The sequence below is a fragment of the Enhydra lutris genome, unplaced genomic scaffold (genome assembly GCF_002288905.1).
Source record: "Enhydra lutris kenyoni isolate GAN:26980312 unplaced genomic scaffold, ASM228890v2 scaffoldscaffold24, whole genome shotgun sequence".
NCBI classification, from domain to species: domain Eukaryota; kingdom Metazoa; phylum Chordata; class Mammalia; order Carnivora; family Mustelidae; genus Enhydra; species Enhydra lutris.
This window is the reverse complement of record NW_019154108.1, coordinates 5332979-5360106: the sequence shown is the minus strand read 5'-3', so window position 1 is coordinate 5360106 and position 27128 is coordinate 5332979. Positions and strand designations below refer to the sequence as shown.

General features: G+C 40.3%; 1 protein-coding gene and 1 pseudogene across 1 annotated transcript in view; one reads left to right on the top strand and one right to left on the bottom strand.

Moving 5' to 3' along the window:
* The window catches only part of LOC111150678 (POU class 2 homeobox 1), a 199318-nt gene that overhangs the window by 54321 nt on the left and 117869 nt on the right, over nt 1-27128 (top strand). The window lies entirely within an intron of this gene.
* Nucleotides 21020-21361, bottom strand: LOC111150615 (annotated as a pseudogene).

Below are 27128 nucleotides of genomic sequence, written 5' to 3'. Positions count from 1 at the left end.
ATCTGGTAAATGGGGCCATGAAGAAGAAGGTTCTGTCTGTCTTCACAATGTCTTAAGATGCCCTGCACTGGGGTAGAAAGAGAATGAGTTAGCAAAGCTGTGATGCATCTTGCCATTAAAAAGGGATGGATGTGAATGATCTTGCTCAGTCTAAGTGACGGATACACGCAGTTTCACAATAAAATCTTACCACAATTTTTAGAAATTATTTGGGTCCTATAATGAATTTTAGCCATATTGGAATTTGTCTGGAACATTTTAGCAACCATTTAAAAATTATTACCCCAAATTCCTTCTCTTTGAGAATTGAGTTCAAGAGTTGCATGCTCTTCTGACTGAGGGAGCCTGCTAGGAACCTCTGGAAAGATCTTTAAAATGTTTATGACTCTTGGTTTGGAGATGGTAAGTTTGAGCCCCACAATGAGTGTAGTGATTACTTAAAAATAAAATCTTTAAAAAATGTTTTTCATTTCAGAATATGAAATATAGTTAGATTTTTGGTTTGGGAAAGCCCTCTAATGTAACTAATGTACCTCAGTTACAGCAAAGGACAGAACTTTGTTTGTTTTTCTCGTGCTTACTACCCAGTTCATGTATCCTTCCTAGAGTATATGCAAGAAATAGAAGAAGATTAAAACAAGCATAAATTAGAATGTAAGTATATAGTTATTAAACTAATGCATAATTTGCTACTAAGAATCCTACTGGCTAGAGCAAAGAAAAAAATGTTCGAAGTTCTGAACTTTGCTTGGGGAGGTTGGGGATCAGGCTACAGTAGAGTTCTATTCCTCAAGAAAAGCAAAACTTTTTTCAGACATTTAGAATCTAAAAGGTATTTCTTGGCCCCTGGGTGGCTTAGTGGGTTGAGTGCCTGCCTTCAGCTCAGGTCATGATCTCAGGGTCCTGGGATCAAGCCTGGCATCAGGCACCCTGCTCAGTGGATCAAAATTTGAATTAAAGTAACCTTAAGAAGATAGGTACTGTTATCACTGCTGTGTTTTATAGACGAGGAAATGGGCTTGGGGAGCTGGGGTCATCCGGCCACTAGGAGGCAGAGCCAGGGCACAGATCCTTGACTTTGATCTCTGTAGCCGCACTTGGAGCCACGTAACCATGGCACCACCCTAATGAGAGGAGTTGTTGGGGGAAGCAGCGCCTAAAATTCGTTTAATAAAGAATAAATAGAAGAAAATGTCTAGACTTTTTAGATCTGGAAGAGATCTAAGACTCTTCTCCCTCATTTAGAGAGGAGTTAAATTACTTGACCCAAGGTCTTATAGTTAGAAGAAGACTCCAGATTTTAGATTTCCAAGTAAAATGTGTTTGCTTTTATTTAGTGACTTTTTAAAAATACTGAAATTTAGTGATTTCTGTATCTCCTAGCACTATGTGGAAAACAAGAAGACCCAATTTTTAATTTCCCTTTTGCTTTCCTGTTGATAGTTTCTTCTGTCAAGAGTTTTGTCTATTTTTCATGGGCTAATAAAAATCAGGTATTGCTCCTTTTTAAAAAATTTTTTTTAAAGATTATATTTATTTATTTGACAGAGAGATCGCAAGTAGGCAGAGAGACAGGCAAGGAGAGAAGGAGAAGCAGGTTTCCTGCTGAGCAGAGAGCCCGATGCGGGATCGATCCCAGGACCCTGAGATCATGACCTGAGCCGAAGGCAGAGGCTTAACCCACTGAGCCACCCAGGTGCCCCGATACTTAAAAAAACAACAACAAAAAAATGATGCGAGGCGTGCCTGGGTGGCTCAGTGCATTAAGCCTGTGCCTTTGGCTCAGGTCATGATCTCCAGGTCCTGGGATCGAGCCCCGCATCCGGCTCTCTGCTCAGCAGGGAGCCTGCTTCTTCTCTCCCTCTGCTTGCTGCTCTGTCTACTTGTGCTTGCTCTATCAAATAAAAAAAATAAAATCTTTTAAAAAAATGATGTGTTTATAACCTTAGTTGCCATTAGAAAATAAGTAAATTGGGTTGTGTGGGTGGCTCAGTCGGTTAAGTTTTTGACTCCTGATCTCAGCTCCAGGCTTGATCTCAGGGTGGTGAGTTCAAGCTGGGCACAGAGCCTACTTAAAAACAGCAACAAACCATAAGTATGTTGTTAACTGTGAACAAACGGTGCTTTAAATTTAATGCTAAATGTAACTTTGTAAGTAAATCAGGTTACATATGCATTATTTAATTTTTGTATCTCCCAATTTTTAGAAAGAATTTGAATTTATAAAGGACCCTTATAAAACAGTGCATAAATTTTAATCTTTACATAAATTCATTTTCTCCTCCCAACTTTTCCCTCTTGCAGATCTCTTCCTCTTTCCCTCTTTTTGTTTATTGTTTCAAAATTTTCTGAAAATATTACATCCCCAATTGAATTTCAGTTTTGAGCTATATAGTACTTGTGAGGCTTCTATTTTCTTAGTAGTTGGAACATGGGATTTTTGTAAGTTCTCTTTTTTTCCTGTCCCTAGTATGATGATCTAGGATATATACTCTACCATACAGTTAACTTGTCAGTAGGGATTCTGTTGTTGGTCAGTAATGTAAGTATAATAAATCTTTCTGACTTACTGGGAAAAAAAAGCAGCTTGGCTTCGGTACTTTTTTTTACATATATATGTTGAAAAGATGTGCTTAAAAAGTTAGCTTAAACAAAAAGTTCGGGTACGAAAATTACAGCACACAATCAAACCGTTCATGTTTTGAATTGTTTGAATTTTGCTGCCTCTAGGGGTTTTTCGAGCTTTATGTAGAGAGAGAAAACAATGGACACTAGTCAGTTTCTGATCACCAGTATGGGTGAAGTATCAATTTCTGGTAATAGAATGAACTATGGTTTATGAAAAGTTGTGTGGTTGGGAGTTGTATGTTTTACTTTACAAAGTATGTAACGGTTTTACTTCTTTTAAACCATTATCAGATTTATTTTGGAAAGACTTAGTTGTTTGAGTAATATGTGTTTAAGCTGTTTGAGTAATGTGCTTGTATATTCTGAATTTAGAAGCATTGCAGAAATTTGTGTGTGGTAATTCTTTGGAGCACAGTGCTCTTCAAGGACTTGGGGTAGTTATATTTTTTAACTTAAGAGTTTGACTGTAGCACATTTTATAAATGATAGACATTAAGTTAGTAGATGAACTTGTTTGCTCTCTTGCATAAAACAATCCTCTAGACTAGAATAGCTGATTTATTCATTTATTTTGACATTCATTGTTAACCATCTAGTATAGTGTTCTACTGATTTACATACATCACTTACTCTTAAACCCCCTGAACTTAAATTAGAAAAAATGGCTTCCATCGTGGAAGAACTCACAATTCAGTTTGGGGGAGGGGGAAGACAGATGTATCAATGAAAATTATAATACCTCGTGATAAATATTGTGAGAATATAAACCCAAGCTTGCAAGTAGAAGAGACTTACTTAACCCAGGTGTTTAACAGGGAGGAGGGAGAGGAAGAGCCAGGGGAGATGTGTCCACGGGGATCCAGAAGGCTAATAGAAATTAGGTTGGGAATATGGGGGTCAGGGAAGTCCACTATATTGTGGACTAAAAATGAGAACATCTAACTAGCATTTTAAGTTTTTAGCCAGAAGAATAGCTAACATTCCATATAGTGCTTATTATGCGCTGGTCACCATTCCAAGTATGTTCTGTGTATTAATGCCTTTCATTTTCACACCACCTTATTACATAGGTATTATAATTATATCCCCATTTTATGAGGAAACTGAGGCACAGAAAGATGTGATAACTTGTCTAGGAAATAACATGGGTAGGAAGCTGTAGAGCTGGAAGTCAAAGCCAGGCTGTCTGATTTCAGAGTTTGGGCTTTTACTATGCAAGAAGTTAAACCATGGGTTGCACTGGAAATAAACCCTTTTTAATTAACTCGTATTACTGAAGCAAGTATATTATTTTCATAAAATGTGAAGCAATGGATCCTGTCCATTTCTTTCCACTTTGGGAGGAATCCTGGACATCTTTATCTTCTCCTTGCTCCGAAATAAACCCTTTTTAATTAACTCGTATTACTGAAGCAAGTATATTATTTTCATAAAATGTGAAGCAATGGATCCTGTCCATTTCTTTCCACTTTGGGAGGAATCCTGGACATCTTTATCTTCTCCTTGCCTCCAAACTTGCCCCAGTTACCAACCCTTTTAAACCTCAGCAGGATCCCACTTTGTTTTGGCTCCCTTGCATAACCAGCCTTTTCCATCTCTTCTTTCCTTTTCTCCAAGCTTCTTTGAACATAATGTAAACTCATCAACTCCCTTCATCTGCTCTACACCTTTAATTCCTTCCTCCACCCATTGAAATCTGGGTTCTAAAGAGAGGTTCATGGGGACACCTTCTGGATTGTGGAGGACCGGCCTGTAGGGCTGTGCCTTCTATTTTTAATTTTGCTAATAGTGCTTGGAAGCCCAAAGTGTATGAGTGGAGAAGACAGTCAGATGGAATCTGCCAGCCCTGGGAGCTTTGTTGGGATGTACAGCAGAATGACAAGGAAGCAAGGGAGTGGAAAATAGAATAAGAAAGCCATTAATGGACCTTATGGTCTCTGGTGGAATTGATATGGAACTGAAGAAAGGAGCCAGTTAATGGTCTCAGGAAACATGGAGGGTAGGAGGTTTACCTAAATAACTTGTTGAGTTGGGGGCTAGTAAGGTCTGTAGTGGGACTGAGGGAGTGACAGATCCAAGAGGAGTGGGGTTGCATTGCGAGAGTTTAAGGTGTTAGAGAAAGAAGAGCTCGGGGGTGGGGGGGGGGGCTCAGGATCTGGCCATAGGTGTGAACAGTTATTTCAGTGGAAGCTACTCCTAACTATAGTAAAGGAACTCCTAACTAAAGGAACAGTTATTTAAGTGGAAGATACTCATCCCCTGGGGTGCAGAGAGGCCTTGTGTGTGCAGTGAGCACTGTGATGAGAATGAATGCAGAATTTGCAAAAATGCTTTTTATGATCTCTGCCCCTTGCTAGCTGTTAGATGAAGATACTCATTTTATTAATGAGGATGTGTTTACTTTTGTAATTGACATATTATTTTTGTTTGCATAGACTAATGCAAAGGCTTCAGTGACAAGGAACATTATTTGTATGATCAGATTGTTGTGTCTTCTTTTTTGTATATTTCCTAGCATAGCAGTATTTTGACCTTAACTATCATTCTGGGTGATCTGTTCTGGCATTTTCTTTCCAAAAATCAAGAGAAAAGGATATGAAGATGTGGATGGACACTCATCTTTACTAGTTCAGAGTGTTTGAATTATGCTGATAGTTTTGGGGAATGTTCACCTGGGTCGGGTAGAAAGAAGGCAATAATCATGGCTTGGGAAATACCGTTGTTTTCTTTTTGTTGTTCTTGTTTATAGGTTCTTATCAGAATTTAAATTATGGTGTTTAAATTTTAGTAAAAATGGAAAATGATGCTTAATAGTACTTTTGTATTTGATGTCACCCCAGGAACATCAGGGGAAAAAATATAATCTTCTGTTTGAGAGAATTAGTTCATTGTCAGCATCCCCCCGAAAGAATACTACTTTGGGGGGGCACCTGGGTGGCTCAGTGGATTAGGCCGCTGCCTTCGGCTCGGGTCATGATCTCAGTGTCCTGGGATCGAGCCCCGCATCGGGCTCTCTGCTCTGCAGGGAGCCTGCTTCCCCTTCTCTCTCTGCCTGACTCTCTGCCTACTTGTGATCTCTCTCTCTGTCAAATAAATAAATAAAATCTTAAAAAAAAAAAAAAAAGAATACTACTTTGGGGCTGAACATTGACGTACGTAAGCAACAAAGGTAGTAGTACAGTCTGTTGGTTTTCTGAGCTTTGGGCGTAACTGTACGTTTAGTGGACTCTGGAAGCCCTCCCCCATTATTTAAGTCAACAGAGTGGATCAGACAGACTCTAAAACATGGTTTCTTGTAATCTCATAAACAGAGGAAATCTAAGTGCCTGGAATATATTATGTGCTTTGTTTTCTGGTGCACTGTGGCATTATTTTAAAAATATATCTTAATAACACCCTGTCTTTTATTGTTATTTTATTTCTTCAATTTTATTTTATTTCTTCAAATTCTTATTTTATTTATTTTATTTCTTCAAATTTTGTTACCTTTCCTACTTATGTTTAGATTAGATTAAAAATGAATATACACACAGAGACTTCATTTTGCTAGGATTCTGTACAAATAATTAATTTTATTGTAGTAGCTTCAGAACTGTGTCCCTTAGGAGATCAGTAAAGATGTATAACCAACCCAACAGTTTCAGGTATTAGATTGATGTGTGTGTGAAAGAGCGACCTATTTTAAGGAAATCTCATGAGCAGACTATGAGGTTTTTAGCTTTAAAACTAATCTTGGATTCATTTGTCTCTCAGAAAATTAGAGCCAATATTTATCAATATTTTCCTGAGTATGGAGAGAAAAGAGTTTAGAGAGAGAGTTTTAACTAATATTAGTGGGAAATTTTAATTTTGATTTTCTTTCATGTTTTCTCCATATCAGGTACTAGGAAAATAGCATTTTTCCATTAAAAGGTCATATCCCTTAGAAGTTCTCCTGGTTTGACAGCCTGAGCTTGTGTCCTGACCATAGGGTGTTTCCTGCTTGACATAATGGGCTTTGCAAAGTGAGTGAAGACCCCTGCCATGTTTGTCATCACTGAATATATGGTGTGACAGGCTTCATGATGTATAGTGTAAAATGATTTTCTGTATTTTGTCATTAAGAGACAAGGATGGGAAAATAGACATGACATAAGATAATATTAAACTTTTCCTGTTTTTTCTGGATACACTGATTATTTAAGTCAGATGTATTTCTTTTCTAAGCGTTGGCAATTTTCTCCATTTTTTAAATGTGTTTTCTTATCTTTTTATGTCATAACAAGATCCCTCTGGATGCTTCTACAAATAAAGGCCATCCTGTTTGCTATTAGGATTATCTGAACAGATCTCCAGAGAGTCTATATTTAGAACCAGTAGTTCAGGTTTCATGTGTTATGTCTTTGCAAATGAGAAGCACAGATGTTTGCAGTTTCTTCGTAGAATATACCCGCAAAACAGCAGTCCCCACCAGTTCCTCCCTGAAAGACTTGAGGAATTCAAGTGCGCTTTCCCAAAGTGCTATCCAAATTTAATTCCTGTATAGTTTTCCATATTGAAGAAGCCCATGCAGGAATGGCTAATAACGAAATTTTGTAGGGGGACCTAAGATCCCCAGATCTGTTTCCAGTGTTAATTTTTTCTCACTGTGAAGGGGAACTAGCACCATAATAAACTCCATTGTTGATAATTTGAGAGCACTAACCAGATAATTATCTGTACTCTGTGTAATTTTGTAGTTAAGTAGCAGCTTTAAAAAAAAATTTTTATTTTATAAACATATAATGTATTATTAGCCCCAGGGGTACAGGTCTGTGAATCACCAGGTTTACACACTTCACAGCACTCAAGCACATACCCTCCCCAATGTCCATAACTCCACCCCCCTCTCCCGAACCCCCTCCCCCCGGCAACCCTCAGTTTGTTTTGTGAGATTAAGAATCACTTATGGTTTTTCTCCCTCAGGATCCCATCTTGTTTCATTTATTCTTCTCCTACCCCCATACCCCCCATGTTGCATCTCCATTTCCTCATATCACAGAGATCATATGATAGTTGTCTTTTTCATATTATATGATAGAGTTGTCTTTCTCCGATTGACTTATTTCGCTAAGCATGATACCCTCTAGTTCCATCCATGTCGTTGCAAATGGCAAGATTTCATTTCTTTTGATGGCTGCATAGTATTCCATTGTATATCTATACCACATCTTTTTTATCCATTCATCTGTTGATGGGCATCTAGGTTCTTTCCATAGTTTGGCTATTGTGGACATTGCTGCTATAAACATTCGGGTGCACGTGCCCCTTTGGATCACTACGTTTGTATCTTTAGGGTAAATACCCAGTAGTGCGATTGCTGGGTCATAGGGTAGCTCTGTTTTCAACTTTTTGAGGAACCTCCATGCTGTTTCCCAGAGTGGCTGCACCAGCTTGCATTCCCACCAACAGTGTAGGAGGGTTCCCCTTTCTCCGCATCCTGGCCAGCATCTGTCATTTCCTGACTTGTTAATTTTAGCCATTCTGACTGGTGTGAGGTGGTATCTCATTGTGGTTTTGATTTGTATTTCCCTGATGCCGAGTGACGTGGAGCATTTTTTAATGTGTCTGTTGGCCATCTGGATGTCTTCTTTGCAGAAATGTCTGTTCCTGTCCTCTGCCCATTTCTTGATTGGATTATTTGTTCTTTGTGTGTTGAGTTTGCTAAGCTCTTTATAGATTTTGGATACTAGCCTTTTATCTGATATGTTGTTTACAAATATCTTCTCCCATTCTGTCAAGTTGTCTTTTGGTTTTCAAAAGCAAAAGCTTTTGATCTTGATGAAATCCCAATAGTTCATTTTTGCCCTTGCTTCCCTTGCCTTTGGCAATGTTCCTAGGAAGAAGTTGCTGCGGCTGAGGTTGAAGAGGTTGCTGCCTGTGTTCTCCTCAAGGATTTTGATGGATTCCTTTCTCACATTGAGGTCCTTCATCCATTTTGAGTCTGTTTTCGTGTGTGGTGTAAGGAAATGGTCCAGTTTCATTTTTCTGTATGTGGCTGTCCAATTTTCCCAGCACCATTTGTTGAAGAGGCTGTCTTTTTTCCATTGGACATTCTTTCCTGCTTTGTCGAAGATTAGTTGACCATAGAGTTGAGGGTCTATTTTTGGGTTCTCTATTCTGTTCCATTGATCTATGTGTCTGTTTTTGTGCCAGTACCATACTGTCTTGATGATGACAGCTTTGTAATAGAGCTTGAAGTCCGGAATTGTGATGCCACCAACTTTGGCTTTCTTTTTCAATATTCCTTTGGCTATTTGAGGTCTTTTCTGGTTCCATATAAATTTTAGGATTATTTGTTCCATTTCTTTGAAAAAAAAAAAATGGATGATAGGGATTGATAGGGATTGCATTAAATGTGTAGATTGCTTTAGGTAGCATAGACATTTTCACAATATTTGTTCTTGCAATCCAGGAGCATGGACCATTTTTCCATTTCTTTGTGTCTTCCTCAATTTCTTTCATGAGTACTTTATAGCTTTCTAAGTAAAGATTCTTTGCCTCTTTGGTTAGGTTTATTCCTAGGTATCTTACAGTTTTGGATGCAATTGAAAATGGGATTGACTCCTTAATTTCTCTTTATTAAGTTACAGCTTTTATTAGATTTGGTTTTTTACTTTTTTTGCAAACTCTGAACGCAAGAATGTTCATAACTGAGCCACAAGTGCCCAAATGAGTAGTATTTCTTGCCAATAGAAAAGGTGAAGACAACCCTCTGAGTGTAGCTGCATTGGGTGGCTTCCTTGCTCACAGGAGCGTCTGCAGGGTGACTAGTTTATAGCGTTCAGTCTGATGTGTTTTGGCATTAGAGAAAAAAGGCGCATATCCCTCTAAGATGGCATTTCTAATGTTTCTTATGCCAAAGACTGCTGGCTGGCATTTTGCCAGGAGCCTTGGGTATTGACTGATTTATGTATATATTTAATTCAAATTTACATAATCTAATTGGGCCTTCGGGTTTTTAAGAAATGGCCTTGTTTTATTGCAGTACGGTGTTCATTACAATGCATATTTTTAAGTGGACTGGCCCAAAGAGCCCGTTATGATGAGTTTGTTAATGAAATATGTCTGAAACTCAGACAAACTTGATCATCATTTATGAGGCCAAGAGTTTCACTTCAAAGGGAAGCCTATAGTACTCACTTTTAATGGTTTGAATTATGCTTTTATTTCTCACCAGCCCGAGAGTTTGTAGCCTCTGAGAATTTACTCCCTTGTGTAACAAGGTGTCATTTTGTAGCCTCTCAGAATTTACTAACTCTCTTATACAACAAGGTGTCATTTTTTTCCCCCACTAACATGTTTCATCCTTTATTTTTCTAGTTCTTTTTTTTTTCCCCCAGAGTGAAACTTGGAACTATATTAAGGGTTTTTTTCTTTTTTAAAGTATTTTATTTATTTTAGAGAGAGGGAGAGCGCGCACGCATGAGTGAGAGCCAGCACAAGGTCGGGAGTGTGAGCAGAGGGAGGCGGCGATCCGACTCTGCACTGAGAGGGAAGCCAGATGTAGGGCTCCATCCAGGGCCCTGAGATCATGACCTGAGCCAAAATCAAGAGGCTGATGCTTAACTGACTGAGCCAACCTGGTGCCTTTATATTAAGGATTTTAAAATTTTATTTAAATTTTTAAAAAAGATTTTATTTATTTATTTGACAGAGAGAGACATAGTGAGAGAGGGAGCACAAGCAGGGAAGTGGGAGAGGAAGAGGCAGGCTCCCCACTGAGCAGGGAGCCCCATGTGGGACTTGATCCCAGGACCCTGGGATCATGATCTGAGCCGAAGGCAGATGCTTAACAACTGAGCCACCCAGGCACCCCAAGGATTTTATTTAAAAAAAATAAAGTTCCTCTTAGATTTTTTTTCTTTTTAACTTGATGCTAGGTTTGTTTGTCTCAGTGTGGAAAAGAAGAGAAAATACTGGCTGAAGGAAATTTTAATGTCTTTGCTGTCTCACTTCATTTTTTCCTATTTGTTCCCTTCTTTTATGATGCAGCTAGAAAAAAAATAAGGCAACTTTTTTTTTCAAGAGGAAAAATTTGGATAATCCACTTCGAACTAGGAAAATGCCTTAGTGTTCTTTTAAAAACATTGTATAAGATAAGAATCTTGATCTTACTTAAAGGTTATAATGGAATACAGATAAAACATTTAGTAGTCTCACTTCTGGCTAGTGAAAATTTGAGCACCATAACATTCTTAAGCTGCCGTGTACCTGAGTCTCAGCTTCCTGAGGGCAGCCGCCAAACCTCTTGTTCTCCTTATTAATATACCGAAACTAGTGTTTGGCCCTGAAGGTAGGCAGGAAATATTTATTAAATTGGATTTGACATAGGGAGTGATTGTTTCTTTGAGTATTTAATTATAATTCATAGTAGAGCTGTGTTCCGCATATATCTTGATTCCTGCTGCATAGAAAGCTAATGCAGAAGACAGTAGTGGTTTTATTCATCGTTAAAAAACAACAAGTACTCCTGATCATAGAGGACCTTGAAGCTGAAGTTAGAAACATTGGTCCTTGGCTTCAGCAACTGAGCATACAGGACAACGTTCTGGTTTTGATTATCAGAGAAAAACATGGTTCAGGTAGTTTTCTCATCTGTCTTTTTGCTCATCCCCCTCACCCAGTGTATAAAAATTTTTATGTAGTTAGAATGCCTGAAGATGGTATGTTATGGTAATTTTCTTCCATTGGGTGATTTTTGGTAACTGTAATTCACAGCGATGTGTAAGATTTACATTCTGTAACATTCCATAACGTTTATTGTTTCCCTACTGTCAGGAACAGTTTGAAGGACTGGATATATTAATAGGAATTGCTTTCCTCCAGTAGATTATCACCTGTAAGTGGTTTTTGCCTGGAGAGAGGGTCAGGTCATGTTAACTGCCCTGAAGCTTTTGCACAGTGCACAGGCCTGGGCCCGAACTCCGCTTTGGTGCGTCTGGTGTGGTGTAGGTTCAGGCGTCTGTGCTTTAGAGCTTTTCGGATGATGCTAAGGCCTGTTTGCTTTCGAGAATTATATTTACCTGCAAATAGGTGAGTGTGCTAGATCGTTACGGGTGCTGTGAGTGAGAACTGTACGGGGTGTTGTGAGGGCGCAAGGAAAGGAGTCCTAGCAGGTACCTCGGGAGAGGTTTCATAAAAGTGGAGACACCTTAGCTGAGTCTTGTTCTCCCAAGTGGTTTAGAGTTAAGGGAACCCCTTGAAGCCGCAGAGTAGCCCAGGCAAATTCCGATCCTGGAGAGCAAGGTGAGCAAAAAGACTGGTAAGAAATAACGGATTAAATTTTGGAAATTGCAGTATTTGGTATGATTAAACTATAAGGTGAAGATGGTAAAAAACAAGATCGTTTTTATACTGCCAGAAACAAGGAGACATTAAAAAGTATTTTAAAAAAAGAAAAAAAAAAGTATAAAGAAGGGAGAATAAGGAGGTGAACTTTGGAGGGATACAGGTGACAGTATGGAACATGGATTTTGGGGTGGTGGAGACCGGAGGTAGGCGATGGGTCGGATACAGTCTCAACACCTCTTCGGGAGCGGTGGGAGGGAGGCCTGCACCCAGGGAGGGGGGTGCGAGCAGCTGGAGGGGAAGAAGACTGAAAAAGATGCTGAGGAGGTGGAGCCTTGGAGAATTTGTGACTGACTGGATTTGGGAGATGAGGAGAAGGTGATTTCTCCCATAGATGGAGAGTGTGAGTGGTGGGTGGGAAATGGAAGGGAAGGTTTAAAGGTTCATGAAGTTTTGGAAGAAGATAGTGGGCTGGGGATATAGCTGATGGGGGAGAGAAACGGCTACAGGGCCTCAGTGGAGGGATTTACCTTGGGTAGGAGAAGGTGTAAAGAACATCTGTTTGGTGTGAAGCGTCTCACTCCTTCCCCCTCTCAGCTCCTCCCCAATGTGTGCAAGTGAAGGCAGCTGCAGCTTCTGTTGTTGCTGGAGCAAAATGGGAGGAAGTGTCCTTGCTGAGCCTAAACCCAGGCCCACGAAGGGCAGGGGCGGCTGCAGTCAGCTGGTACCGCGTGGCGCCCAAGAGTGAGGTCGGAGTAAGAAGAGAGACAACTTGAGGGGGAGGGAGGGAGAGAGGGAGAGGGAGACGGAGGAATCCGGCCTTGAAGATGCTGCTTGAGGGTGGGTCGTCTGGTCTCCTGGCTATTCCAGTCACTTGGGCCACACCCCCCGCCCCCTTTTTAAACTTATCTGTTCATGATAGATTTCCTGTGCGTTGAAATTGATAGGATCCTGAAGTGATAGAGAAATGATAGTGATTTGTTGTTATTGAGACAGGAGAATAAATGGTGGAAATAACATGAGTTTTAGCTGAAGAGTTGGTGAGCATATTCACACCCAATAACTTTGAGTTCCTAAGCTGGAAACAACTGAAATTAAGTGACTTGTTAGAGATCAGTCATCTGACAAGTAATAGCGGGACTAGAATTCAGATCTTGGACGTCCAGCTCAGTGGTTTTTATACCACATTATCTTACTTAGGCTAATAGGAGAGTTTAAAAAAAAAGTGATGGTCTTTTGATGAGCTGCCTGTGGATAAAGGGAGAGATGTGCCCCCCCGCCCCGCCACCCCTTTTGGTGATGGTATTGGAAAAACTCTTTGGGATACAGCAGTACAATGACTTTCCTGCTCCGAAGCGCCTCAGTGCATATCTATTGATGTATTAGGGTCTGGGTACACTGGTTACAGCTACACAAATCTTTATTTTGAGGCAGTCATAATTTTGAGTCGCTTCAGGGAGAGAGATACTTATAAAGCAGTAAAATCCTGTTTGAATGTGGCAGTGCCTTTTCACTGTCGGATGTGCTTGTGGAAAATGTCTCCCTAGGACCTTTAATTTTGTTCCTAAATTTATAACAGAGCCACTTCCTGATGCTATCTATTGCTCAGGGTACTTCTGGTGATAAGATTGTTATTAAGTTGGGTAGGTGAGCTGGAGACTGTGTCCTGCAGGGAGCCATTTATTGTTTTGTACAAGAATAGGTAGTGCTGGGGAATCATGTCTCATTTTGGGCATCAAATGGTCTCTCACTTTAAAATCTGACATTGGCACTACTTTTTCTTTGATTTAAACAGAAAAACCAGCAAATGCTCATATGCGCATGAGAAAGATAACTTAAAAACAACCTCTTTTGAGGCATTGGCTCTATTTTATTTGTTCTATGGAAAATAAAAACGAGAAAGAGCACTACAGTAACACTATATATACCTATGTCCAAACGATGAGAAGTAGATGGCAGTTTGGTCCAATGTCAGTTACTATAATTCTTTCCCCTAGAAAAATATCTTTCTTTTGAGCCCCAATATCGATTTTCAGTTGGAAATGTTAGAAATATATAGGGCTAAGAATATATATATATATATATATATATACATATATATATATATATATATATATAGTAGCTTCAAATCTGAAGAAATTGGCTGAGAAATAAAACAAAAGCTTTATTAAGCACTGTCTGAGGCAGAAGAGTATTAGAGAAAATGGAAAATGCAGACTGCAAATGATTGGCTTTCTGGAAATACTAAGGGATCCGTTGAGACGAGACTCCGGCGACTGGTTGTTAATGATACCATCGTGCGTTGCTCACTGGGCCTAGCTGTGTTACCCTCTCAGCGCACAGGAGTCTTGGGATGCAGACGGTGTTTTTAACCATCGTTTTACAGAAGAGAAGTCCTGAAATTTGGGTTAAATACCTTGCCCAAGGTCTCAGAGCTAAGCTATAAATACTGGACCTGAGATTTGAACACAGGCACGTTGATTCTCATGCTCCACTTTTAATCAGTAGGCTCTGCTGCCTCCAGGTGTGTTGTAACCCCAGAAGTGACCACAGAAGGAATTCACCTCATTTTGAAAAAGATTTTATTTTCTTTTTTGAGAGAGAGCGAGCGAGAGAGAGCAAGAAGGAGCGAGCACGAGAGCAGAGAGGGTTAGAGGGAGAAGCAGATTCCCCAGTAAGCCAGGAGCCCAGTGCAGGGCTTGATCCTGGAATTCGGGATCATGACCTGAGCCAAAAGCAGACGCTTGACCAACTGAGCTACTACTCAGGTGTCCCAAAATGTACCTCATGTTTTGCTATTTCTCATGGTTTGGGTATGTCTCCATCTCTTGGGGGCCGTGACTTTGGGGACAAGAATCAACAACTCCTCCCCATTATATTTCTTTCGTATTTATTACTTTTCTGAATGTGATCCTTAGGCACTTTTTGGTATCCTGGCTGTTACCTATCTCTGTCCTTTATTTCCTTCATAGCACTTACCGTAAGTTGCAAATCATTGTATAATTGTGTTTTCTTTGTTTACTTTTTTGTTTTGTTTTTGTTTTTTCCTCACTAATAATAATATTCTGTATTTATTGAGCCTTTCCTAGTGGTCTGGTTTGTTCTATATATTTTGCTTCTATTATTATTTCTAACAACTCTTTTAGATAGATAACAGATAAGGAATCTAAAGCATGGGGAGTTTAAGAACGTGCCTAAATTTCCACAGCATTCACCATGGCTGGTGCTCTTAATTAGAGGCTGGCAAACCTTATCTGTAAAGGGCCAGATGGTAAATATTTTAAGCTTTGAGGCATTTCAAGAATATGATATAGATACTTTTTTAAAAATGTAGATACTTCTATAATAAGAGAAAAAAACATTTTCCATGTATTTCTAGTTACTGAAATTCAAAATACAATAACTGAGTAAAAATTTTTGTGATATAGGTCTATTTTTTTTTAAGATTTTATTTATTTACTGTCAGCACAAGCAGGGGTCGCAGCAGCAGAGGGAGAAGCAGGCTCCCCACTGAGCAGGGAGCCCGACGTGGGACTCGATCCCAGGACCCTGGGATCATGACCTGAGCCGCCTAGGCATCTCTGATATAGGTCTGTTAATGAGAATAATAGAATTATTGGGGGGGGGCGGGTAACATTTCACTTAATTGGGGTTCAAAATTAGTGTTCTCTGTTACCAAATCAATTGAAATGTTCTTCTGTGAAGACTCTTCTTAGTCTGCGGACCACATGAAACAGGTAAGAGGGCGGATTGGGCTGAAGCCTGTAGGTCGCCCGCTCCTGTCCTTGACTGTGGCCATGGCGCTTACTGTCCAAGGCCGCCATTCTCCGTCTGGGGTGGAGATCATCGTTACCTGGGAGCCTTAAATTAGAAGGCTCCAGTCATTATTCTGGGAGCTACAAACACAGTACAAATCCTTGCTTTTATGGAATTAGCTGATGTTAAGTGCTTAGTAGAAAAATAAAGCTGAGAAGGGAATATGGAACAGGGTGTATTGGGAGGTTTGAGATTTTAGGGAGGGTCTCTCTGGGGAGCTTGAAGCCCCTGTGTGCCTCTCCCCAGTGGCATCTTCCTTTCTCCAAACCTGCAGGTAACCATCATTCTTCATACGTATGTCAAACAACTCTACACAATGCTTTTAAAACATATGTATGGGGGCTCCTGGGTGGCTCAGTGGGTTAAAACCTCTGCCTTCGGCTCGGGTCATGATCCCAGGGTCCTGGGATCGAGCCCCATATTGGGCTCTCTGCTCTGCAGGGAGCCTGCTTCCTCCTCTCTCTCTGCCTGCCTCTCTGCCTACTTGTGATCTCTGTCAGGTAAATAAATAAAATCTTTAAAAAAAAATGAAAAAATAAAACATATGTATGTATGATAAGTTAGATTTTTCTGCAGTTTTTTACATGTAGTATTATTTGTCCAGCTTATTCACATTAATATGTATTGCTTTAATCCATTTGTGTATCTGTTATCTGTCACTTTGTGACAAGCCCCCAGACTTAACTGACTTAAAATAGCAACCACTGGTTCATTGCTCATGAGACTGTGGTCAGCCAGGTGACTTGCCCATCAGGGCTGGGCTTGCTCACTGTGTCCATCCAGGTGCTGGAGTTGGCTCCGGTTTGGGTGGGTCAGGATGAGGTGGTTTCTGCTTCACATGTTTTATCCTGCGGAAGGTTGGCCCAGTGTTGCTCTCCAGGCAGTTGAGCAGGTTTATAGGAAAGCAAGAGGAAGTGTGCCCGGCCTGGAGGCTGAGGCTAGGAACTGGCACATTCTTTAATTAATGCATGTTTCTGCTGTTTTCAGGTCTTGGCGCTTAGACGCAGTGCTGCTGTGCGTCTCCTTGGGTACATGTGCTGCAAGAGTTTTGTTAAGGGGGGGTGTGTGTGTGTATGTATGCGCGCGTGCATGGGTGAGAAAGTATGCATGTGCACATGTGTACGTACACACGTAAACCGGAAGTGAGATTGTGTGTTGTAGGGTATGCCTGTTGTTAGTTTGACTAGGTATTACCGGAGTGATTGGATTAGTTTGCATTCCTAGTCGTGGTGTAGTTCTCACTGCTCCCACATCTTTGCTAAGGAGTTTTCATTTTTGCCAGTCCCAGTGGCTGTGAAATGGTATCTCTTAGGGGGTTTAGTTTGTATTTTCTTTCTTATTAATGAGATAAGCACCTTTTCATATGCTTATTGGTCATTGTGTCTCTTCTGTGAATTGACAGTTAATATATCTTACCCATTTTTAATTGGATTGTTTTGTCTTTCATTGATTTGTAGAAATTTTTTGGATTCCAATCCTTTGTTGGTATTATGTGTTATAACATCCTTTCCCAGTCTGTGGTTTGTCTTTGCTTTTTTTTTTTTAAAGATTTTATTGAATTATTTGAGAGAGAGAGAGGGAGAGGGCCAAGCAGACTCTGTGCAGAGCCAGAAGTGGGGCTCAGTCCCAGGACCCCGAGATCATGACCTGAGTTGAAAACGAGTCAGAACCTTAACTGCCTTCCGGGCAGCCCCCATCTTTGCATTTCTTAAATGTACCTTGAGTAACAAGTTTTTAATTTTAATACTGTTGGATCTACAGCCTTTTCTTTCATGGTTTATACTTTTTATGCCTTATATTTACTTGAAGTTATAAAGTTTATTTTTTTTACTTTTTGGTCATAAATCACCTTGGAATTTATTTTTGTGTATGGTGTGAGGTCAGGACATTTTCATGGTCTTACAGTTCTTCTGGTGCGATTGGTTGAAAATTTTTTTCCTTTCCTCTGCTTTTATGCAATGTCAGCTCTGTCATACATTGAGTTTCTGTGTGTACACAGGTTCTGCATTTCCTTTAATGTGAATTTCATATATAGTGTCAGGGAGGAAGACCTCCCTTTGGGTCCTTCCAGCTGAACTTAGAATCAAATTGACATGAGACAAACAGAAGAAAATTAAATTTAATAGATGTACGTACGTACAGGGAATCCACAAGACATGAAATTCTGAAGACCAGCTACAGGAAGCTTCTAGGAGCTAAGGGAAAAGGGAGGGGCCTGAGCACAGGAAAGGGAGAAGACTCTGCAGGAAGGTGAATGGATATGTTTGGAGAAACAAGATTGTTCTATCATGCAGATGATGGAGTTCCTCCTTAATACTTAAGTGCCCTTGCAGGCTCTTCTTTCCAGTGTAAATCAAGGCTGTTGGGGGAGGCAGAGAGTCTTGCCTGCATCTGCTGGGTTCTTACTACTTTTAACTCGAAATAATCTTTATGCCAAAGGGGCCCATTTTAGGGCAGCCTACCCTGGGCCCCGACACAGTAGAAATGCCTGGTTTTTACTTTTGAAGCTGGTACTTAATGTTTACTACCGTCATCCCTCTGTATCTGCGGTTTGGCTTTGCGTGGTTGCAGCTCCCCGTCCTCAGCCGTGGTCCGGAGGCACACATGGGCGCGCCTTCCGACTGGGCAGAGGGTCAGGAGTAGCCTGATGCTCTCCCGCAGCGCCTGCGCCACTCCCTCCCTCCGTCCCATCCCAGGGGCATTTCTCTGCAGTACACTGAGATACTCGAGAGTCCATTCCTACAACTTTGACTGTGACTTGTTGTTACAGTTGTTCTGTTTCATTATTAGTTATTGTTAATCCGTTACTGTGCGTAATTTTTAAACGAAACTTTATCACAGTTATGTATGTATGTGTGTAAAGAGAAAACAGCGTATGTCGGGATTCTGTATTATTTGAGATTTCAGCATCCGGTGGAGGTGGTGGAACGTATCCTCCATGGGTAAGCGGGGGACTGTTGCAGTGTGTTAGTGCCTAGGTCGTCCTGACTTAGTGTCCTTCATTCCTTTGGATAATAGTAATTGGTCTTTTGGTTGCTCGCTCTGTGCTAGATTACTATACATATTACTGATGCTTTGATGCATTTGTTCATTTGTCTCATAACCATACTAGGAGTGAGCTGTTTTTTGTTCTCATTTTAGAGATGAGTAAACTAAGGCACAGAGGAGGCCTGATTACCTGGGATTATGAACATAGGCCAGCTGGCCCACGGGTCTCAACTTCAAACCATCACGCCCTCTGCTCTTTCTCATTTGAATGAGTTAAAGGTGACTCTTCTAATCTCAAACAGTTGAACATTGACTTCAAGTCAACTATACCCCATCTAAAATTTGTCCAATTACTGATGCTTAAGGTGGTAATTATTAAACTGAGTCAGGCTGGGACCATAAACATTTATTTAGTTCGTTTTTAAAATTTAATTTGACTTCCTAAATGGTCATCTTTGAGATTTCCCTCTTTTCCTGAGGAAAATGTAGAAAATGATTTTTTTTGTATTTTGGAAAATGCTATGTTTTCAGATTTCTGGATTTTACATCTGAGGGCTAGTAGAGGACTTCTGTGTAAAGTGAATGGGGCCAGTGAGCATGTACATTTATAGGTCATTATTTTTTTAAACCAAGATGTGGGGAGGATATGACTGTTGGAGCAACCTGAGGGAACACATTGTTTTGGATAATCTTGCCTCTTCTTGCCTGTCTAGCTATGCCTTTCAGAAACACTCTTCGTCCAGGCTAGCGAGCTGTGGTTGCTCTGTTCCAGACTTCCATGGCACTTGTTATCTATGCCAGCTCTTTTGAAATTCATAGTTTAGAATTTAATTGTTTGATAACATTTTTATTACTTTTCTGATTGCTGTGGAAATTGTCTTATGTTCCTAACAATATAGTGATAAGCTTCTTAGGACAGGGGTGGTAGTTTATAGTTCTTAGTAATCGTCTGTACTGCCTCTTAGCACAGTAGCTAACTACAGTGCAGGTGCTTAATAATTGTGTGTGTGTTTAGAGAGGGAGTGGGGGGGGGCCAGAGAAAGAGGGAGAGAGAGAGAGAGAGAGAGAATCCCAAGCTGAGCACGGAGCCCAGCACAAAGCTTGATCTCACGACCCTGAGATCATGACCTGAGCTGAAATCAAGAGTTGGATGCTTAACTGACTGAGCCCCCCAGGCACCCCTGTTCTTTCTTTAAATGCGGCTCAGTGAACAAGACTGGAGTGAGAAGGGGCAAATTTATATTTAACTTAAAATTTTTGAGTCTTATTACACAAAGAGTTTTAAACAGACAATTTGTTCAAAGAGTTGCAAGAAAAAAAATATGAATCAGAAACAGTTCCTGCCTTCAAAAGGAATAGGCTATTAGAACAGTTTACAAACTGTAAATGCAGTTGTTAATTTTGTGTACATAAGTATCCATCTTCCTTTCACAAAAAGGTCTAGAAATTATTGATGATTTAATTGGGAAGATCAAACATATAAGGAGAAAGTCATTCAACATAAGCATGGAGTAAGTTACAAAGCACTGGGGATGTGGGTGTCTGTAGAAGAAGTTGTTTTGTACTTGGTGGGGGTTGGAGAGAGACTGCGGGAGGTAGCATGTGACCTGGGCCCTGAAATAGGAAGGTAGGATTTTGACAGGTGAATTTGGCATGGAGGGTGGAATTGTGTTTCAGAAAGATGGAACAGTATGAACCAAGGTCTAGTAGAGACAGAAAAAGCTGGCTGTGTTGGAGCAAAAGTAGTTCAGTTTGGCTAGAATATAGGGGAGTAAAAGCAAGTAAGTTGGGGTCAGTTTGTATAGAGTCTTAAATATCAGGCCAAGGTGTTTGGACTTAATTCCGTAAACGGTGGGGAGCCACTGAAGTTTTCTGAGTAACATGACATGAGCCGTGCTTTGGAAGATTAATCTGGTTACATCGTAGGTAATGAATGAACAAGAAAATCCAAGTGTTTTTTTGTTGTTGGTCCCTTTTTGTTTTCTGTATAAAATATAATTAAAACAAACATAAGCTTAATTTGAACATTAAATAATGCTAAGAATCTTCATTAATTATTATGTAAGAAAGAATATATATTTGCGTTCTTACATTCAACTACCTCTTAAAAGTAGTTGAGGCCCTATTTACCTGTTGGATTCTAATTAAAAAAATTTTTTTTATATGACTGGCATTTCTTTGGGGGCTTCCCCACTGTCAGAAGTCATTGTTGCATTTGTTTTGTTTTAACAAAACTACAAGAGAACAAATCTACACCTTTATTTACCTTTCAGTAAGTTTAAATCCTTGAGGGGTGTAGCATCACATGGACTCTGTGGCCAATGGCTTTAGGAGGGAGATTGCTTTGGAATTCAGCAGGGACCATGCCACTGTTACCATGAGCATGAGTTACTTTTCCCCAGATTATTCTGGTTTTATTCAGTTTGCCACCAACAGTCACCGTGTTGTGCTTTGCTTTGTACATATAAGCCCATCTCTTGCCTAGGTAGAGTTCAGTTTCATCTCGAGCATGAACACCTTCAATTTTAGGAAGAGCTGTGTGTTCTCTCTTGTTCTGGAGACCCCACTTACCACCAGCAGAAATGGCCTTGGACCATAGCCTTTCAGAAATAATTGTCATTTTAGAAGCCCCATTCCCAGTAGGCCTCCACAGGCTCCAAGATGGCAGAAAGAGCAGAAGTACTTGTTGCGTTTGGATTCTGATTAAATTTTTGCATTCGGATTCTTCTTCAGTTAGTTATACACTACAGAGAGCTTAATTTTCCAAATATGCTGTTCTGCTTGTAGCATTGTAAAGCTCAAAAAGCCGTCAGCACCCCTTCATTTGGCCACTGAATGAAGTCTGAAGTTAATAACCCAGCAATCAAGGCCCTCCCTCATTTCTCTCTCCCATTCCCTGACTGCTTCAGGAAAACTGTTCCTAAAACTTTTGTGGTGTCCTATTTGTCTCATTTACTCTGTTTTCTATGACTTTCTTATAGTCATAAGATTAAAAAGGGGGAAAAGTATGTTGAGGCCCTGAGAACTTAAGTGACTGGATTATGTCTGGCAGAGCTGCGAGGAAAGCATTATCGTTTGTTCAAAAATTATTTTTTGTACTTGCTAGGTATGAGGCGTTGTGTCACACCTTGCGGTTGTGATGGTAAGTGACACAGACGTAGTTTCCGCTCCTGATAGCCCGCAGTCTTGAGAGACACACATTAACCATGAAGTATAATTAAACCAGTGTTGTAATTACTAACCAGGATGAGCGGCCCTATCAAGGAAGAGTCCTTCGGGGTACTTGGGGAGAATATAATGGGGCAAGGGGGGGCAAAGCAAATTCAGAGTGACACGTTGGGGAAGGTCTTTTCGTGGAAGTGAATTTTCCAAGCTGCGAATTGAAATGTGAGCGCTGTGGTGATCGTGCGAGCCAGGCCACGAGTGAGAAGCGCTTTTCAGGCTGAGAGAACGGTATGCACGAAGCCCTGCCCCATGGAAAAGAATTCGGGATAGTAGGGAACCTGAAAGAAAGATCAGTGTGGCCAGAATGTGTTTTGATTACTGAGAAGTCAGATGACGCTAGAAAAGTTAGGCAGAGACCAGATCTTACAGAGCTGTTTAGGTCATATTAAGAATTTTTCATTTTATATAAAGTGCAGTGGGAAGAAAGTGGCAGCTGAAGGGCTTTTGAGTTGAGAAATAGCACAACCCCATTTATGTTTTTAAAAATATTAATTTGTGATTAATAATATATCTTAAAATCTAACCATTTCTTATCTTCACTACCCCACTCTGGTCTAAATCTCATGTAAATTAACTGGTCTCTGCTTCCGCCCTTATAGCCCTACAGCCTATTCTTTTTTTTTTTTTTTTTAAGATTTTATTTATTTATTTGACAGAGAGAGATCACAGGTAGACAGAGAGGCAGGCAGAGAGAGAGAGAGAGGGAAGCAGGCTCCCCGCTGAGCAGAGAGCCCGATGCGGAACTCGATCCCGAGACCCTGAGATCATGACCTGAGCCGAAGGCAGCGGCTTAACCCACTGAGCCACCCAGGTGCCCTCTACAGCCTATTCTTGACATAATCCCGTGGTGTCTTCCTTTAAAGTGTTAGAGCACAGTTCTCTGCTCCAAATTTCCTTGTGGTTTCCCATTTCATGCACAGTAAAAGGCAGAGGCATGCTGCCACCTCAGGGTCTTTGTACTTGCTCTTCTCTTTGCCTGGGATACTTTCCCCCATATCCATATGCTTCACTTCCTGACCTTCTTCAGGTCTTCATACAACTGGTGAGTCTATCCCCGGCCACTCTGTGTAACACCAGTCTCCACTCCTGCCCATCCTTCCCTGCCTGCTCATTCTGCCTCTTACTGCCCTCCCACATATGTTATGTTAGAATTTAACTTTCCGCAGGTAAAGTATTCTGTAAGAAAATTTTGTGCACCAGTGTATTCTCAGTGCATGGAATGCCTGGCATATAGCAGACATTCAGTAAATATTAGTTGAATGGATGGATGGATGGATGGATGGATGGAGAAGGGGTTGGAATGGTCTAGAGTAAAAGCTGAGTAGAAACTGAGAAGGCTCTTTGGATGAGTCATGATGTTGGTGGAAATGAAGGTTGTGAAAGTTGCAGAGAAATGATGGATTCAAGATACATTTTGGATATATATTGGGTTCAAGATCTATACTTGGATAGTTCACAGTTCCTAGTTCGCTTAACAACTTCAGTGTTCTTTCCGTTAAACCACATGAAGCGTAATTGTTAGCTGGTGATATGTCAGTAACCAGATGAGTCTTTTTCTTTTTTTTTAAAGTCTGTGTCTACTGGTGCCGTCATATTCACTGGTGACTGTAGAATGTGGTGTGCAGGTTATTAAGAATTTGATAAATATTTCAAGTGCTTAACATATTTGTTACTTTTATAAAATTGAACGTGTGAGACCATGCCTGCAGAAGTCAAATTAGCATGCCGTAGTTGTTTTAGTTAGCCTAGGGTAGTGGTTTTCCAGTGAGGGATGATTTTGCCTTTTGGGGAGCATTTGACGATGTGTGGAGACATTTTTGGGCCTCATAACTTGTGGGGTGCTGCTGATGGCACTAGTCATTGGAGGCCAGGAATGTTGCTAACACGCCCCACCATGCGCAGATTAGCCCTCCTCCCCGGGTAGAGTTATCTGGTCCAGAACAATGGGATTAAAACTTCATTTTCTGTCAGAGCCAAACCTACAGTTACTCTGTTAGAGCCGCACCTGACACAGCTTCTTGTCCACGCAGGCTCTGATCAGAACGGTGGGTCTTAACTTTTAAACAAATACACGTGACTGACACGTGCATGCTCACAAGTCCGGTTGAAAGCTACATCTGCGAAGTAGTTCCCTTGACAAGGTTATCTGTCTGTTTATGCGAGCCTACGTTTTTAACAGATGCTTTTGAAACTCGTAGGGAAGTCTTTAAAAAATCTCCTTATTGGTACCACATTTTCTTCTGAGGGTGGATTTGGAAATACTCAGTGCTTTCTGAAGGTACTTTGATGAGTAATGATGTTGTGTAGTAATTTTTTTGTAAGATGAAATTGAAATATGACCATAAAGAAATAATTGTTTCTAAAGATAGTTTATTTTTACTTATTTACTTGAGAGAGAGGGCACGAGTGGGGTGAGTGGCAGAGGAAGAAGCAGACTCCGCCCCGAGCAGGGAGCCTGCCCAGCTGGCACTCCGGGATCATGACCCGAGCCGAAGGCGGAGGCCTAACTGACTGAGCCACCCAGGCACCGCAAAATAAATCAATTTTAAAGCCGTGATCTTTTATTGTTTTGAAGCAGCCTTTTGTATTAATACATAACATAGCTAAGGATCTTTGAGTCCTGTATTTATATTCATGAATACCTAAAATTGGCCAAAGGTTCCTAGGGCTTTTTCTCCATCTGAAGTTTTTCGCTGATTTTTAAGATTCTTTTTAGTTTAGTTTTGTTTTTTTTTTTTTTTTTTTTAAGATTCTATTTATTTATTTGACAGAGACACAGTCTCTGAGAGGGAACGCAAGCAGGGGCAGCGGGAGAGGGAGAAGTAGACTCCCCGCTGAGCAGGGAGCCTGATGTGGGACTCGATCCCAGGACCCTGGGGTACATGACCTGAGCTGAAAGCAGACGCTTAACGACTGAGCCACCCAAGTGCCCCTAATTTTTTTTAGTTCTTGACTTTAAATTGGAAGTGTCAGGGCACAGGGTGGCTCAGTTGGTTAAGCGTCTGCCTTCAGCTTGGGTTATGATCCAGGCACCCTGGAATGGAGCCCTGGGTCCAGGTCCCTGCTCAGCGGGGAGCCTGCTTCTCTCTCTCCCTCTGCTGCTCCCCGCTCTTGTGTTCTCTCTCTCTCTCTCTCAAAAAGTGAAAGTGTCAAAGATTAATGAGACTTTTTTTTTTCTTTTTAAATATTAGGCTTTGAAACGTTGCAGAATGCTCATCTGTGTTTATCCTGCAGGTGGTGCTGGTGGTTTTGCAGAGTTTTCGATGCTGTTTACCACTCAAGTAAAATTCCCCTAAACTGGAAAATTATTTAATTACTGGTTCTGCTTGTAGAATGCTGTCTTGTAATTGTTGAGAATCAACAGTTTTATTACTGTTATTTTAAGAGCAGAAAAAAATTGTAACAGATTGTAAGGACACAATTCATTTTGTTCCTTATTTATCTATGTTATTTCTCGTTACAATCTCTGGGAAAATTAAATTTATTTCAACCCTGAATGATATTCTCTAACTCCTTTAAAGTTCCCAAACTTCATCAAAACTGGCAAGAGAACTAATTTTTTCAAATGAATTCCTTTTGAAGTCCCCCCTTTCTCTTCCCTTTGTGTGTTCAACTCCCCCGCTCTTCTCCCTCTCTTTCTCTCAGTCTGTCAAGTTCAAGAGCAGCTCAGATGCCATGAATTAGGTGAAACACAAAAGGGGGAAAGGAGACCCTTTTGAAGAACAAAGGCCTCCCATTAGGCTGCCATGTTCTTTTTTGACCAAACGTGCCCCCTACATGGTTTCTATTGTTGTCCACATGCCCTGCACATAAGGTAAATACAGTAGATCCTCATTACCTCACGTTTTCCTCTTCTTCCTCCTATGCCACACACAACCAGTGAAGCTTTCGGGCTTTGATGTCGTTAGGCATTCTTATACAGTTGCTTTATCTCCTTTAAAAAACTACAGGGGTAGAAATGGCAGTGGAGAGCAATGCACACCAAGTAAAACCCCACACTGAGAGAAAATTAGCTGATAGAGAAGCTGCAACCCAAGAATCCAGGGCAGGTGGAAGGAACCAAAGATTTTCCTGCTATTATTCTTCTGCTCTGGGCCTTTTAATACCCTGTATTTTTAAAATAATAATTTTGATTTACGCTCCCTATAGGTTGGTGAGTTAGTTTCTGCTTTCTTTGTCTATGTAACAAAACACACAAATGGGAATAAATTTAATTGCTGAGAACAGTTGTTGTCCTCATGAGAAACTCCTGCCAGTCTGCGCCTGCTGCTTATTGGGTGTTTGCTCTTTGGTGTCACGTAGATGGCTTCACTGTGGGTGTGTTGTCTTTGCAGTACTTTTCACTGGGATGGAGCTGAGAAATAATGATTTTTTAAAAAGCTTTAAATAGGAAATAACAAAAGGGATAACCTATGTAGAAGAAACTTAAAATTTCACAGAAAATTATTTCATGTTCTACATACTTGAAATTTAGCCTGCTTATGGTCAAGTTGATTTAATGTTGCTGGCAAAGGTCGGTTGCTCTTACAAGAAGTATGAGGTTCTAGATATTTACCTCCTGTGAGAAAAACATGATCAGGTTAGCAAGTCTTTAGGAATGGCCTTAATTCACTGCGAAGATGGCGTATCAGATGATTAGAATTTTAGACTATGGTTTGATTTATTTTTATTCTTCAAAGAAATTGGATAGTAAGTGCTGTGTGGTAGGGTTTGGGGGCTGTCCAAAAGATTTGGGAGAGGGAGAATGTCGATGGGGAAAGAAAGAATAATATTCCCTTTTTTTGTATTTTTTGAATTAGAAATTGCCGTCTAGGGAAGAACAAGGTTAGAGCTTCTGACAATGTTTTATCTGATGTTGTGACAACATACAGTAAGGGTGTTGTCTTTTTAGGATTATAGAAGTCATTCAGTGTAGTAAAAAAAATTAAAGAAATAATTCCTTTGTAGGAATTTGTAGGAGCGGTAGTACCATTTTATTTGAAATATGAAAATTCCATGAGGAAATTTTTAGTATTTGTTTCTTTTACCACATGCATTCAAATAAAAATATATAGTACAATATTCTTCCTTTTCTTGGTCCTGAGGATTTTTTTTTTTAAATGCTAAAACCTAGCTAGAGCCCTTGAAGTAAAACAAAACAAAACAAAAATTAAACGTGTTAA